Consider the following 14470-nt stretch of genomic DNA (forward strand, 5'->3'; position numbering starts at 1 on the left):
GATTCTACAAGGCAAATGATCCGATCTCTAGAAAACTCAGCATCACAAAAAGAAGTGTGTGTAGAGGCAGTGAGGGGAGGGACAGTTCCAGTTTAAAGGAGAACTGGGGAAACCCAGCAAACAGATGTGAAGCCCAATTCTAGATTACATCCTGGTTCAACCATAAATCTCTAAAAGACATTTTGAGGTTAAATGGGGGAAGTTTCAACGTTCATTGGTTATTAGCTGATTGTATAGAATCATTGTTAATTCTCAGGTGCATGATTGTTGTGTGGGCATACAAGAAAATGTATGATTGGCATTGGGTTATCCATTGTCCTGTTTTAAGTTTCTGTCTCTGTGGAAAAGTTTATAACCGGAAGTTATGGAAAAAATAAAGGGGAACAGAAATGGCGGGAGAGAATGTGAGGGGGATGAAAGCGGTGCCAGTTTCCTTGCCTCTGATGTGTCTGGGAAGTGGTGTAGGTGCTTTTTGTCCACTTGTTGAGAAATGAGAAACCTGCAATTTAAAAGAACATAAGTAATATTATCATCCTGATGATAGAGATTTGCATCATTCTTTCAAGGGATCCTTATCTGGTTTTCATGGGATAGTAAATATGAAGCAGCAATGTGTGTGTGGCCCCCCTCACCTTGCTTTTATTGATTCATGCATAAAATCTGTCTAGTTTGTAGCTATGTCTACACAATGCTAGAAAAAAATTCAAGTTCTAAAACCACTAAAACAAGTTAGTACTCAACACACGTACAACCTAACTAATTCTAAACCCAGTTGGCATAATCTGGAGGTTTAACAAGTATAATTCAGTCTATAGAGAGAAGAAAGTTATAGACACATCAAAACTGAAGAAACACAACATGGAAACAAGCTAAGTGCCCGTTGACAGATGAATGGATAAAAAAAGATGCAGTGTATATGTACATACATACATATATCTGTATCTAAACACAATGAAATATCATTCAGCCTTAAAAAAGAAGGAAATCTTGCCACTCATGACAACGTGATGAAATTTGGGGGCATTATGCTAGTGAAATAAGTCAGACAGACTTGTCCACTTGTATATGGAATCTTAAAAGAGTCAACCCATAGAAGCAGAGTAGGGAAGTGGTTGCTGGGGGTGACATGTGGGGAGGAAGGGAGACAGGCTGGTAAAAGGATACAAACTCACTTAGGATGTGAATAAATTATGAAGATCTAATGTGTAGCAGGCCCACTATAGCTAATAGTATCTATATTGTATACTTGAAATTTGCTAAGAGAATAGATCTTAAGCAGTTTCACCAAAAAAAAGGCGGGGGGGATGATGTGAGTTCATTGGTATGTTAATTAACTTGATTGAACTAATCAAGTACACATATATGTACACATATATCAAATGATCACATTGTACACTTTAAATATATTACAATTTCATGTGTTGGTTATAACTGAGAAGCCTCTTTAATGGTGCAGATTTATGTAATGTTTATTTATTTTAGGCAGGAGTGAATAAATGCTAAATTTCAGTACAGACAGTAGTTCTAGACTAAATGAATCCTTTGGTTTCTTTTAGACGTTTAATTTTTGGTTTATTGAACATGCATAGAAAAAATGTTTTGCACTGTTGGAAGGGCTGACTTTCACGGGGTGATTTAATTGGGAATGTAAATATCTTCTACATGCCAATAATCCCCCTTCCCCCCAGTTCAAGGCTCTTTTCTGCCATCTGGAGACTGATGATGGGAAATACAGATAATATTCAGAACCACCTTGAAAACACTTTTTGTATCAAGGATCAGCTAATACATATTTTAGACTTTGTCACAATTCTTTTCAGAAGCCATCGTAATTAGCAAAAGCAGTCATGGGCAGACTTAAAAGAATGGTGCTGTCCTCTTCCAGTAAAACTTTGTGGACACTGAAGTTTGAATTTCATATTATTTTCACATTTCATGAAATATTATTTTTCTTTTGATTTTTTCCAGCCACTCAAAAATATAAAAGCAAAACAAAACAAAAAATGTGAAAACCATTGTTAGCTCATAAGCTGTAACCAAACAGGTGGTAAACAAGGCTTGCCCACCTATGATGTAGAAAATAATAGTCCTAATGAGGTAATAACATACCGTATTTATTGTTCACTCAAATTGTCACAAACAAAATTATAATTCTAATTTATTACATGTAATAATAATCACATTACATGTAATTATAATTACATTTTATGGATGATCCATTTAAACAGTTTAAAAGGTCCATTACTATAATCTCATAGAGGTAAGTCACTGAAAGTTAAGTTGCTTATTAGGGTATAGACAGTTTGAGCTAAACAATTAAATATAAATATAAATATAAATATAAATACACTGCCTTGTTGTAGATTCCCATCCTCCCCCCATTCACTTGGTGATAATAAGGCATTGCATCATAGTCCTAGAAAGCTTGGAAATTAACATATCTAAAATAATAGTTTTTTTCATAAGGCATAATTCCAGTGCATTGTTATTAAACCCAAATTCTTAGTTGGTAGAAAATAAGCTGGAAAGTGGCAAAAGAAACTCATCTTGTGTGGGTATTTGTCAAAAATTTCATAACCACAGAGACTCCAGCGCATATATCCAGCTTCGGATGTGGTTGTTCTTAAAAGAATCCAAGCCATTTTTCTCCTCTCAAAAGCTTTCAAAAGCGCTCTCTGGTCAGAATTATCTTTATTTTTAGAAAAATTGAATTGATTTGCTTATCATTAGTATAATACATACTTGTTGATGATTATTTGGAAAAATATAATGAAGGATAAGGAGAACCACCTTTTAAAAATGTAATCCTAACCTCTGGAAATAAATACTGTTTATTTCTGAGTCTATATTCTTCTAGAATTTTTCCTAGGCATATATGTGCCTTTTTAAAACAAACTTTGAATCATAATGCACATACTGTTTTCTAAGGGTTGATCAAGCAAAATAAAACTTCAGAACAAATCCACATAACTGTATGTAAGTTCATGAATGTACCAGTCAATGTAATTTGTTTAATAGAATAGAGCCCTATGACAACTGCTTTTTCTGGAAGGTGTCCCTAACAAAAATGGTGAACTAAACAAAATTTGGCTTTGCTAATGCAGTGTGTAATCTCTTCCAAAGGTTTTGTATTTTCAAGGGAATTTCTATAGACAGCAAACACCTCATATTTTGAAAGACATGAAGCAAGATTAAAGGTGGTGGGCTCATGTTCAGAGTTCTCCAGTTACACCTGTGCTTATCCTCACCTGTTTTCCTACCTGTAGCGCTGGCCACGTTTATGAAGCTCTGAGTCTTGGACAATTTGCGTCCCGCAGGTTTTCTGCGTTAAAAGTGCAGAAGGTGTGCTGGTGCAGAAGGGTTGGGGCCGAGAGCAGGTGGACCTGATTTGTTCTGTATCATCATGAATGGCAGGCACCTTGAAAGGCTGTAAAATGCGTTTGGATGCTATAAACTTCTACTTATTAGTGGCATGAATTAAAAACCCATTGTAACAGTTTGGCAGCGCACCACTGACCATGTTTCCTTGTGAAGGTGATACCAAAAATAATTTTGAGTTGAACTCCGCTAAAAACAATCCTGACAAGAAGTGGGTTCTTTGTCTGTTAATCTTGAGTTATCTCGATAAAACAGGTAAAAGTTCTGATGTAGGCCAGGGTGGAAGATGTGACAGGAGACTAAAATGCCAATCGTTTTCTTAATTATGATGGAGACACTTGAAATGCTATTAATGGACATTTTGCGTATGTTACGCATTGGGATGAGTAGGTCATTCTTATAAATTGTCTATTCTGATCTTCAACTGGCTTTCGTTCCAACTCCTGAACTTTCCAAGAACATTTGCAGGAGTTAACTGCAGACATTGGACTTATTCGCCCAAATTCAATTTCTTCATTTGCTGCCTTCTTCACTTTAAGATGTGAAGTTTGAACATGAAAGGGCGGGAAGGAATGAGAGAGATTTTTGGACCATTCTCTGTGAAAGTAGGATTCTCTATAAAATAAATATACAGCTATTTGCCCTATGTTACCCTTTTTAAGTAAATAATGATGATAAGAAAACACATTATGTTTAGTGAGGGAAAAGCTTATGTTTATTTCAGTGTTAAAACAATGTAAAAAAGAAAAAACAAAACCTAAAACTCCAACATCATGAGTTAACTATTCTATGAAAGATGTTATAAAACAAGCATTAAGAGTACAATCTCATTTATTATATTTACACTCTCTTAATGCTAGTCATAAAAATGTCAATAATATATAGGGAATAATAAAGGCCTCAATGCTGTATGTCTTTCTTCTGATTTGGGGAAGCCAGTGGGTCCTTTAGAAAAATGGAACAATGCAATCAGTTTTTCTGTTAGGTCTGCTGCAGTTTGCTTTATAAGCTGTCTGTCATTCAGGTGATTTAAAGGAACGTGCTTTTCACCCCAGCCCCAGATTGCTGTTACGCCTGCACTTTGTTGGAGTAATCTAAGGTTTCGTTACAAAAACAGCACAGAAAGACTAAATTGTTTTTAATGGAGACTAGTTGGCAAGAATTTCATCTGAAAGCGGTCCAGTGAGGGGACTAAATGTAAAGCAGGACATTTTCATGGTAAGGAATGTAAATTCACCCAAAGAAGTTAACATTTTTCCTTTACCTTTTTGTTAAAAGATGGCACTGGCAGATATCTATAGAATTATAGAGTTGGTAGGTGATATAATGAAAACCAAACTGTGGGTTTCATTCTGAAAAGATTCTTAGTGATGTGCCTTGTTCTTATGTCTCAAGCAGGGCTCACCTGCGCTTATCTGAAAGATGAAAAATAGAAGCCAGAAGAGAAATTGGTTTTCCACAAATAGGTGCAAAATCAATAGAACCCCTGAGTCCAGCTGGGCAGTTTGCCATAAACTTATGGTCACTTAGGACCACAAGTGGGTGCATTGTGGACCCAGGGTCCCTCAGAAATGGGGTGCCCTACCCAGCCAGGACACCTGGCCTTGTGTGTGGAGTAGCTCCTGCTTCTGATCAGGGGGACAAGCCTTGGCACAGGACGTCTGTCTACCCTAGGGGCCCTAAAACTTCCCAACCTCACTTTCCAGAATTTCAGCCTTGATGAAATGTTGTGGACCAAATTTCTCACCTTTTGCTTATTGAGAGCACCTCCCAGGAAGGCTCTCCTTTCCGTCTTCATGGAAAATCTGCTCTCTTCTCTGTGGGGACTAGACAGTGGCTGACCTGAGAGTGCCGTCGTCTCATTCTATCAGGTTCATACATGCAAGAGCAGCCCCCCTGCATCCACGCTGCAACAGGGCAGGACCTTTCTGCCCCAGTGCTATCCCGGTGATCAAGGACAAAGTGGGGCTCCATTCTCTTATGATAGATATTGAGAGGATTGTGCTAAAGCTTGCAAACTCATTCTCTGGAGTCCAACACCTCGGGATTGAATCTTGGCCCCATTACTTTCTAGACAGAGCATCTGGGCACCACGTTACCTCATGCTCTGTGCTTGGGTTTCCCTACCTACAAAATAGGGACCAGAATAGTGCTTGTCTCCGAGAGGAGTCATGTATTAAATAGGAGAATACTCACCAAATGCTGGGCCCTGTGGGGCGTGTATTTAAAAGCACCTGATTTTATTGTTGTAGACATCATATTAACATACATAAAATAGTTTTCTTATTCAAACTGACTTCCCCATATCTGACAGTGTAGCTTATCTGGCACCTCAGCTGCTGTTCCCTGAAAACACTGAGGTACACTGCCCTTTGGGCTGTTTCCTTCACGGGAAATGTCCTACTTCCTCATCCCACTGGCTCCTACTCTTTCCTCCAAACCCAGCACATGCACCTCCTTGTGGAACCTTCCATGTTTCCTTCTGTGAAGCACAGAAGAATTACTCTATGCAAACTTGCTTCCTTGCACTTGCTGCACTGGACCATAGTGATCAGCTGTGACTGTGTCTCCCTGCTAGGGATGGGTTTGGTGGCCCGGGTACCCTCAGGCTCTAACACTGCTGATCACACTGCTTTCAGGAAATCTCTGTTCAGTCTCGTTTCTGCTCTGTCTCCTGTAACCCTTGCATTTCGTTTCCTTGTGCACCAAGAAAAAGTAAAACTTGTTTAGGCTTTTCCTGAACTTGAAGCCGCAGATGGGGCCGCCTGCTATGCAATGTATGGGGTGATTATTTCCCCGAGAGGTCACTCTCGGTGTCCGGGCGCCCACAGCAGTCCCACTGCGCTGCTCTGTGGTACCTTGTCCCCAGTTAGTGAATGTCAAGTTCAGCGAGAAACTAAGGAGGCTACAGTACATGTGGTTCCTTACTTGTGGTGTTGGCAAATATTTAGTTTTTGCTTGAGAAAAAAATGATGGTTTTGCTTTTATTTATTTACAAAATTCAAAAGTAGCTTTATCCCTGATGGTTAAAGTTAATTAACATGGTTAATGTAGAAAGTAGCTTTCACTTTTTTTTTTTTAAAGATTTTATTTATTTATTCATGAGAGAGAGAGAGAGAGAGGCAGAGGGAGAAGCAGGCTGCCAAGGAGCAGGAAGCCCGATGCGGGACTCGATCCCAGGACCCCGGGATCATGACCTGAGCCGAAGGCAGACGCTTAACGACTGAGCCACCCAGGCGCCCAGTAGCTTTCACTTTTGAAGAAATTAGAGATTTCTATTTCTGTTCATACTCAGTGTTTCTCAGGGACCCAGTTTATCTCTTATTTTTGAGAGACTTCGGTTTATGTTTTTTTAATTTCTTTGCTCTTTGTCTTCAAAATGGGAGAGCCGTGGTGAATATTGATGCAGTGATGTGTACAAGGGTCTGCCCAGGCCTGGCAATCAGAAGGCGATTAAGAAATGTTAGTTCTACTTTTCTCTGTAGGTTTTGTGTAGAAGGCATATACAGCATGATTTTTTTTCCCCTCAGTTTTAATGAAAAATATTTGACATACATCACTGTATAAGTTTAAGGCATACAGCATGGTCGTAGGATTTATATATATTATGAAGTGATTACCACAATAGGTTCGACGAACATCGTCTTTTCATGTAGATAAAATAAACAGAAAAGACGGACTGTTATCATACTGTTTTGATGACTATAGATTTATAGTATAGCTTGAAATAAGGAAGTGTGGTGCCTCCTGCTTTGTTCTTCTTTCTCAGGACTTCTTTGGCTATTTGGGTTTTTTTGTGATTCCATATACATTTTAGGAGTGTTTTATCTATTTCTGTAAAAAATTCCATTGGAATCTTGATAGGGATTGCATTAAGTCATAGATGGCTTTCAGTAGTATTGACATTTTAACAATATTCATTCTTCCAATCCATGAATATGGGATATCTTTCCACTTATTTGTATCTGTTTAGGAATCTTTCATCAATGTCTTATAGCTTTCCTACAAGAGATCTTATACCTCCTTAGTTAAATTTGTTCCTGGTATTTTATTGTTTTTGATGCTATCATAAATGGAAGCAATGTCTTTTTTTCTTTTTTTCCAGAAAATTAGTTGTAGGGGCACCTGAGTGGCTCAGTCATTAAGTGTCTGCCTTCAGCTCAGGTCATGATTCCAGGGTCCTGGGATTGAGCCCTTATTGGGCTCCCTGCTCAGCAGGAAGCCTGCTTCTCCCTCTACCACTTCCCCTGCTTGTGTTCTCTCGCTGTCTCTCTCTCTGTCAAATAAATTTTTTAAAAAAATTTTTTTAAAAAGAAAGAAAATTAATTGTTAGTGTATAGAAACTTTACTGGCTTTTGTATGTTAATTTGTGTCCTGCAACTTTACTGAATTCATTATTTGTATCTGACAGTTTTTCACTGAGTCTTTAGGATTTGTCTATACTATATCAGTCTTTAGGATTTTCTATGTATATATGGAATTTTGTATATATATATTATTTATTTATTTATGTAATTTATTTACTATATAATATAGTAAATAGAGACAATTTTATTTCTTCCTTACCAATTTTGATATGTTTTATTTCTTTTTCTTGCCCGATTGCTGTAGCTAGGACTTCTAGTACTATGTCAAATAGATGTGGTAAGAGTGGGAAGCTTGTCTTATTTCTGATCTAAGAGGAAAAGCTTTCAACTTTTCATCCTGGAGTATGATATTAGATGTGAGCTTTCACATATGACCTATATTATGTTGAAATATGTTCCTTCCATGACTAATTTGTTAAGAGTTTTCATCATGAATGGATGTTTAATTTTGTCAAATGCTTTTTCTGTGTCTATTGAGATGATCATGTGGTCATATGGTTATTTTATTTTTTCATTTTATTAATGTGATGTATCACAATGATTGATTTGAGTATGTTGAACCATCCTTGCATCCCTGGGAGAGATCCCATTTGATCATGATAAATGATCTTTCAATGCCACTGAATTCAATTTGCTAGTATTTTATTGAGAATTGTTAAGTCAGTATTCATCAGAGATAATGGCCTATAGTTTCTTTTTCTAGTAGTGTCCTTTTCTGGTTTTGGTAATGTTGGTTTCATAAAATGAATTTCAAAGTATTCCCTCCTCTTTGGTTTTTTTGGAAGAGTTTAAGAAAGATTGGTGTTCATTCTTCTTTAAATGTTTGGTAAAATTCACCAGTGAAGCCCATCTGGTCCTGGACTTTTGTTTGTTGAAAGATTTTTTATTACTGATTGTATTTCCTTATTATGTCTATTCAGATTTTTTAGTTCTTCCTGATTCAATCTTGGTAATTTGTATATTTCTAACAGTTTTTCCAATTCTTCTAGGTTGTCCAGTTTGTCATTGTGTAGTTGTTTATAGCAGCCTCTTATGATTCTTTGATTTCCTATGTTATCTTTTTCATTTATACTTTTGTTGATTTGGGTCCTTTCTCTTCTTTCCTTGTTTAGTCTAGCTAAAGGTTTGTAAATTTTGTTCTTTTCAAAGAACCAACGTTCAGTTTGGTTAATCTTTTCTATTGTTTTTAAATTTTTCATTTATTTATGTTCTAATCTTTATTATGTCCTTTCTTCTGCTAGCTTTGAGATACATTTGCTCTTCTCTTCCCTGTTCTTTAAGGTGTCAAGTTAGGTTGTTTATTTGGAACCTTTATGCCTTTTAAAGTGTGCATTTATTGCTATGAACTTCCCTCTTAGAACTGTTTTTCCTGCACTCATGTGTTTTGGGATGTTGTATTTCCACTTTCATTTGTTTCAAGAAAGTTTTTTTTATTTCCTCTTTAATTTCTTCTTTCATCCATTGGTTGTTCAAGAGAGTGTTGCTTAATTTCCATGTATTCATGAATTTTCCAATTTTCCTTTTGTTGATTTCTAGTGTTATGCCATTGTGGTCAGAGAAGATACTTGGTATGCTTTCAGTCTTCTTAAATTTTCTAAGACTTGTTTTGTTGCCTAACATATAGTCTGTCCTAGAAAATGTTCCATGTGCACTTGAGAATATTTATTCTGCTTTTGTTGAATGGAATGCTCTGTATATGTCTGTTACGTCCATTTGGTCTACAGTGTTGTTCAAATCTGCTGTTTCCTTATTGATTCTGTGACTGGATGATCTCTCCATTATTGAGAGTGAGATAACAAAATCACCAACTATTATTCTATTACTGTTTCCTTCTCCTTTGAGCTCTGTTACTTTTGCTTTATATATTTAAATGCTCTAAAGTTGGGGTCATAAATATCTACTATTATTATATCTTCTTCTTGATGGATTCACAACTTTATCATTATATAATGACCTTCTTTGTCTCTTTTTAACATTTTTTTAAATTTTTTATTGTTATGTTAATCACCATACATTACATCATTAGTTTTTGATGTAGTGTTCCATGATTCATCATTTGCATACAACACCCAGTGCTCCATGCAGAACATGCCCTCCTTAATATCCATCACCACACTAACCCATCCTCCCACACCCCTCCCCTCTAGAACCCTCAGTTTGGTATTCAGAGTCCATCGTCTCTGATGGTTCATCTCCCCCACCGATTCCCCCCCTTCATTCTTCCCCTCCTGCTATCCTCTTTTTTTTTTTTGAACATATATTGCATTATTTGTTTCAGAAGTACAGATCTGTGATTCAACAGTCTTGCAAAATTCACAGTACTCACCATAGCACATACCCTCCCCAATGTCTATCACCCAGCCACCCCATCCCTCCCACCCCCCACAATTCCAGTAACCCTCAGTTTGTTTCCTGAGATTAAGAATTCCTCATATCAGTGAGGTCATATGATACATGTCTTTCTCTGATTGACTTATTTCCCTCAGCATAACACCCTCCAGTTCCATCCACGTCATTGCAAATGGCAAGATCTCATTCTTTTTGATGGCTGCATAATATTTCACTGTATATATATACCACTCTTCTTTATCCATTCATCTGTTGATGGACGTCTTGGCTCTTTCCACAGTTTGGCTATTGTGGACATTGCTGCTATAAACATGGGGGTGCACATACCCATTTGGATCCCTACATTTGTATCTTTGGGATAAATACCCAGTAGTGCAATTGCTGGGTCATATGGTAGCTCTATTTTCAACTTTCTGAGGAACCTCCATACTGTTTTCCAGAATGGCTGCACCAGCTTGCATTCCCACCAACAATGTAGGAGGGTTCCCCTTTCTCCGCATCCCCACCAACATTTGTCATTTCCTGACTTGTTAATTTTAGCCATTCTGACTGGTGTGAGGTGATATCTCATTGAGGTTTTGATTTGGATTTCCCTGACGCCGAGCGATGTTGAGTACTTTTTCACGTGTCTGTTGGCCATTTGGATGTCTTCTTTGGAAAAATGTCTGTTCATGTCTTCTGCCCATTTCTTAATTGGATCATTTGTTCTTTGGGTGTTGACTTTAAGAAGTTCTTTATAGATTTTGGATACTAGCCCTTTATCTGATATGTCATTTGCAAATATCTTCTCCCATTCTGTCCGTTGTCTTTTGGTTTTGTTGACTGTTTCTTTTGCTGTGCAAAAGCTTTTTATCTTGATGAAGTCCCAATAGTTTATTTTTGCCCTTGCTTCCCTTGCCTTTGGCGATGTTTCTAGGAAGACGTTGCTGCGGATGAGGTCAAAGAGGTTGCTGCCTGTGTTCTCCTTTAGGATTTTGATGGACTCCTGTTTCACACTGAGGTCTTTCAACCATTTGGAGTCTATTTTTGTGTGTGGTGTAAGGAAATGGTCCAGTTTCATTCTTCTGAGTGTGGCTGTCCAATTTCCCCAACACCACTTGTTGAAGAGACTATCTTTTTGCCATTGGACATTCTTTCCTGGTTTGTCAAAGATTAGTTGACCATAGAGTTGAGGGTCCATTTCTGGGCTCTCTATTCCATTCCATTGATCTATGTATCTGCTTTTATGCCAGTACCATACTGTCTTGATGATGACAGCTTTGTAATAGAGCTGGAAGTCTGGAATTGTGATGCCACCAGCTTTGCTTTTCTTTTTCAACATTCCTCTGGCTATTTGGGGTCTTTTCTGGTTCCATACAAATTTTAAGATTATTTGTTCCATTTCTTTGAAAAAAGTGGATGGTATTTTGATGGGGATTGCATTGAATGTGTAGATTGCTCTAGGTAGCATTGACATCTTCACAATATTTGTTCTTCCAGTCCATGAGCATGGAACATTTTTCCAATTCTTTGTGTCTTCCTCAATTTCTTTCAAGAGTATTTTATAGTTTTCTGAGTACAGATCCTTTGCCTCTTTGGTTAGATTTATTCCTAGGTATCTTATGGTTTTGGGTGCAATTGTAAATGGGATCGACTCCTTCATTTCTCTTTCTTCTGACTTGTTGTTGGTGTATAGGAATGCCACTGATTTCTGTGCATTGATTTTATATCCTGCCACTTGACTGAATTCCTGTATGAGTTCTAGCAGTTTTGGGGTGGAGTCTTTTGGATTTTCCATGTAAAGTATCATATCATCTGCAAAGAGTGAGAGTTTGACTTCGTCTTTGCCAATTCAGATGCCTTTTATTTCTTTTTATTGTCTGATTGCTGTGGCTAGGGCTTCTAGTACTATGTTGAATAGCAGTGGTAATAGTGGACATCTCTGCCACGTTCCTGACCTTGGGGGGGAAAGCTCTCAGTTTTTCCCCATTGAGAATGATATTCGCTGTGGGTTTTTCATAGATGGCTTTTATGATATTGAGGTATGTACCCTCTATCCCTATACTCTGAAGAGTTTTGATCAAGAAAGGATGCTGTACTTTGTCAAATGCTTTTTCTGCATCTATGGAGAGGATCATATGATTCTTGTTCTTTCTTTTGTTAATGTATTGTATCATGTTGATTGATTTGCAGATGTTGAACCAACCTTGCAGCCCAGGGATAAATCCCACTTGGTCGTGGTGAATAATCCTTTTAATGTACTGTTGGATCCTATTGGCTAGTATTTTGGTGAGAATTTTTACATCCATGTTCATCAAGGATATTGGTCTGTAATTCTCCTTTTTGATGGGGTCTTTGTCTGGTTTGGGGATCAAGGTAATGGTGGCCTCATAAAACAATTTTGGAAGTTTTCCTTCCATTTTTATTTTTTGGAACAGTTTCAGAATAGGTATTAATTCTTCTTTAGATGTTTGGTAGAATTCCCCTGGGAAGCCATCTGGCCATGGGCTTTTGTTTGTTGGGAGATTTTTGATGACTGCTTCAATTTCCTTAGTGGTTATAGGTCTGATTCAGGTTTTCTATTTCTTCCTGGTTCAGTTTTGGTGGTTGGTACATCTCTAGGAATGCATCCATTTCTTCCAGGTTATCGAATTTTCTGGCATAGAGTTGCTCATAATATGTTCTTATAATTGTTTGTATTTCTTTGGTGTAGGTTGTGATCTCTCCTCTTTCACTCATGATTTTGTTGATTTGGGTCACTTCTCTTTTCTTTTTGATAAGTCTGGCCAGGGGTTTATCAATCTTGTTAATTCTTTCAAAGTACCAGCTCCTAGTTTTGTTGATCTGTTCTACTGTTCTTTTGGTTTCTATTTCATTGATTTCTGCTCTGATCTTTATTCTTTCTCTTCTCCTGCTGGGTTTAGGCTTTATTTGCTGTTCTTTCTCCAGCTCCTTTAGGTGTAGGGTTAGGTTGTGTACTTGAGACCTTTTTTTGTTTCTTGAGAAAGGCTTGTATTGCTATATACTTTCCTCTTAGGACTGCCTTTGCTGCATCCCAAACATTTTGAACAGTTGTGTTTTCATTTTCATTGGTTTCCATGAATTTTTTTAATTTGTCTTTAATTTCCTGGTTGACCCATTCATACTTTAGTAGGATGCTCTTTAGCCTCCATGTATTTGAATTCTTTCCGACTTTACTCTTTGATGAGTTCTACTTTCAAAGCATTGTGGTCTGGAAATAGGCAGGGAATGATCCCAATCTTTTGGTACCTGTTGAGACCAGATTTATGACCTAGGATGTGATCTATTCTGGAGAATGTTCCATGGGCGCTAGAGAAGAATGTGTATTCCATTGCTTTGGGATGGAATGTTCTGAATATGTCTGTGAAGTCCATTTGGTCCAGTGTGCCCTTTAAAGTCTTTATTTCCTTGTTGATCTTTTGCTTAGATGATCTATTTCAGTGAGGGGGGTGTTAAAGTCCCCCACTATTATTGTATTGTTGTCGATGTGTTTCTTTGCTTTTGTTATTAATTGGCTTATATAATTGGCTGCTCCCATGTAAGGGGCATAGATATTTACAATTCTTAGATCTTCTTGTTGGATAGACCCTTTAAGTAGGATATAATGTCCTTCCTCATCTCTTATTATAGTCTTTGTTTTAAAATCTAATTTGTCTGATATAAGGATTGCCACCCCAGCTTTCTTTTGGTGTCCATTAGCATGGTAAATGGTTTTCCACCCCCTCACTTTCAATCTGGGGGTGTCTTTGAGTCTAAAATGAGTCTCTTGCAGACAGCATATCAGTGGGTCTTGTTTTTTAATCCAATCCGATAGCCTGTGTCTTTGGATTGGTGCATTTAGCCCATTTACATTCAGGGTAACTATTGAAAGATATGAATTTAGTGCCATTGTATTGCCTATAAGGTGACTGCCACCATGTTCTTTTCTGGTCTACATTGCTTTTAGGCTCTCTCTTTGCTTAGAGGACCCCTTTTAATATTTCTTGTAGGGCTGGTTTTATGTTTGCAAATTCCTTTAGTTTTTGTTTGTCCTGGAAGCTTTTTATCTCTCCTTCTATTTTCAATGACAGCCTAGATGGATATAGTATTTTTGGCTGCATATTTTTCTCATTTAGTGCTCTGAATATATCCTGCCATTCCTTTCTGGCCTGCCAGGTCTCTGTGGATAGGTCTTTTGCCAATCTAATGTTTCTACCATTGTAGGTTATATATCTCTTCTCCCGAGCTGCTTTCAGGATTTTCTCTTTGTCTCTGAGACTCATAAGTTTTACTATTAGATGTTGGGTGTTTTTATTGATTTTGAGTGGGGTTCTCTCTGCCTCCTGGATTTTGATGCCTCTTTCCTTCCCCAAATTAGGGGAAGTTCTCTGCTATAA

General features: G+C 37.5%; 1 protein-coding gene across 3 annotated transcripts in view; it reads left to right on the forward strand.

Annotated features, from left to right (window-relative positions):
• Positions 1–14470, forward strand: part of PIEZO2 (piezo type mechanosensitive ion channel component 2) — a 503601-nt gene that overhangs the window by 299589 nt on the left and 189542 nt on the right. The window lies entirely within an intron of this gene.

This window comes from Mirounga angustirostris, unplaced genomic scaffold (genome assembly GCF_029215605.1).
Source record: "Mirounga angustirostris isolate CCGP_5_RB_7025 unplaced genomic scaffold, mMirAng1.0.hap1 SCAF_14, whole genome shotgun sequence".
Classification (NCBI taxonomy): domain Eukaryota; kingdom Metazoa; phylum Chordata; class Mammalia; order Carnivora; family Phocidae; genus Mirounga; species Mirounga angustirostris.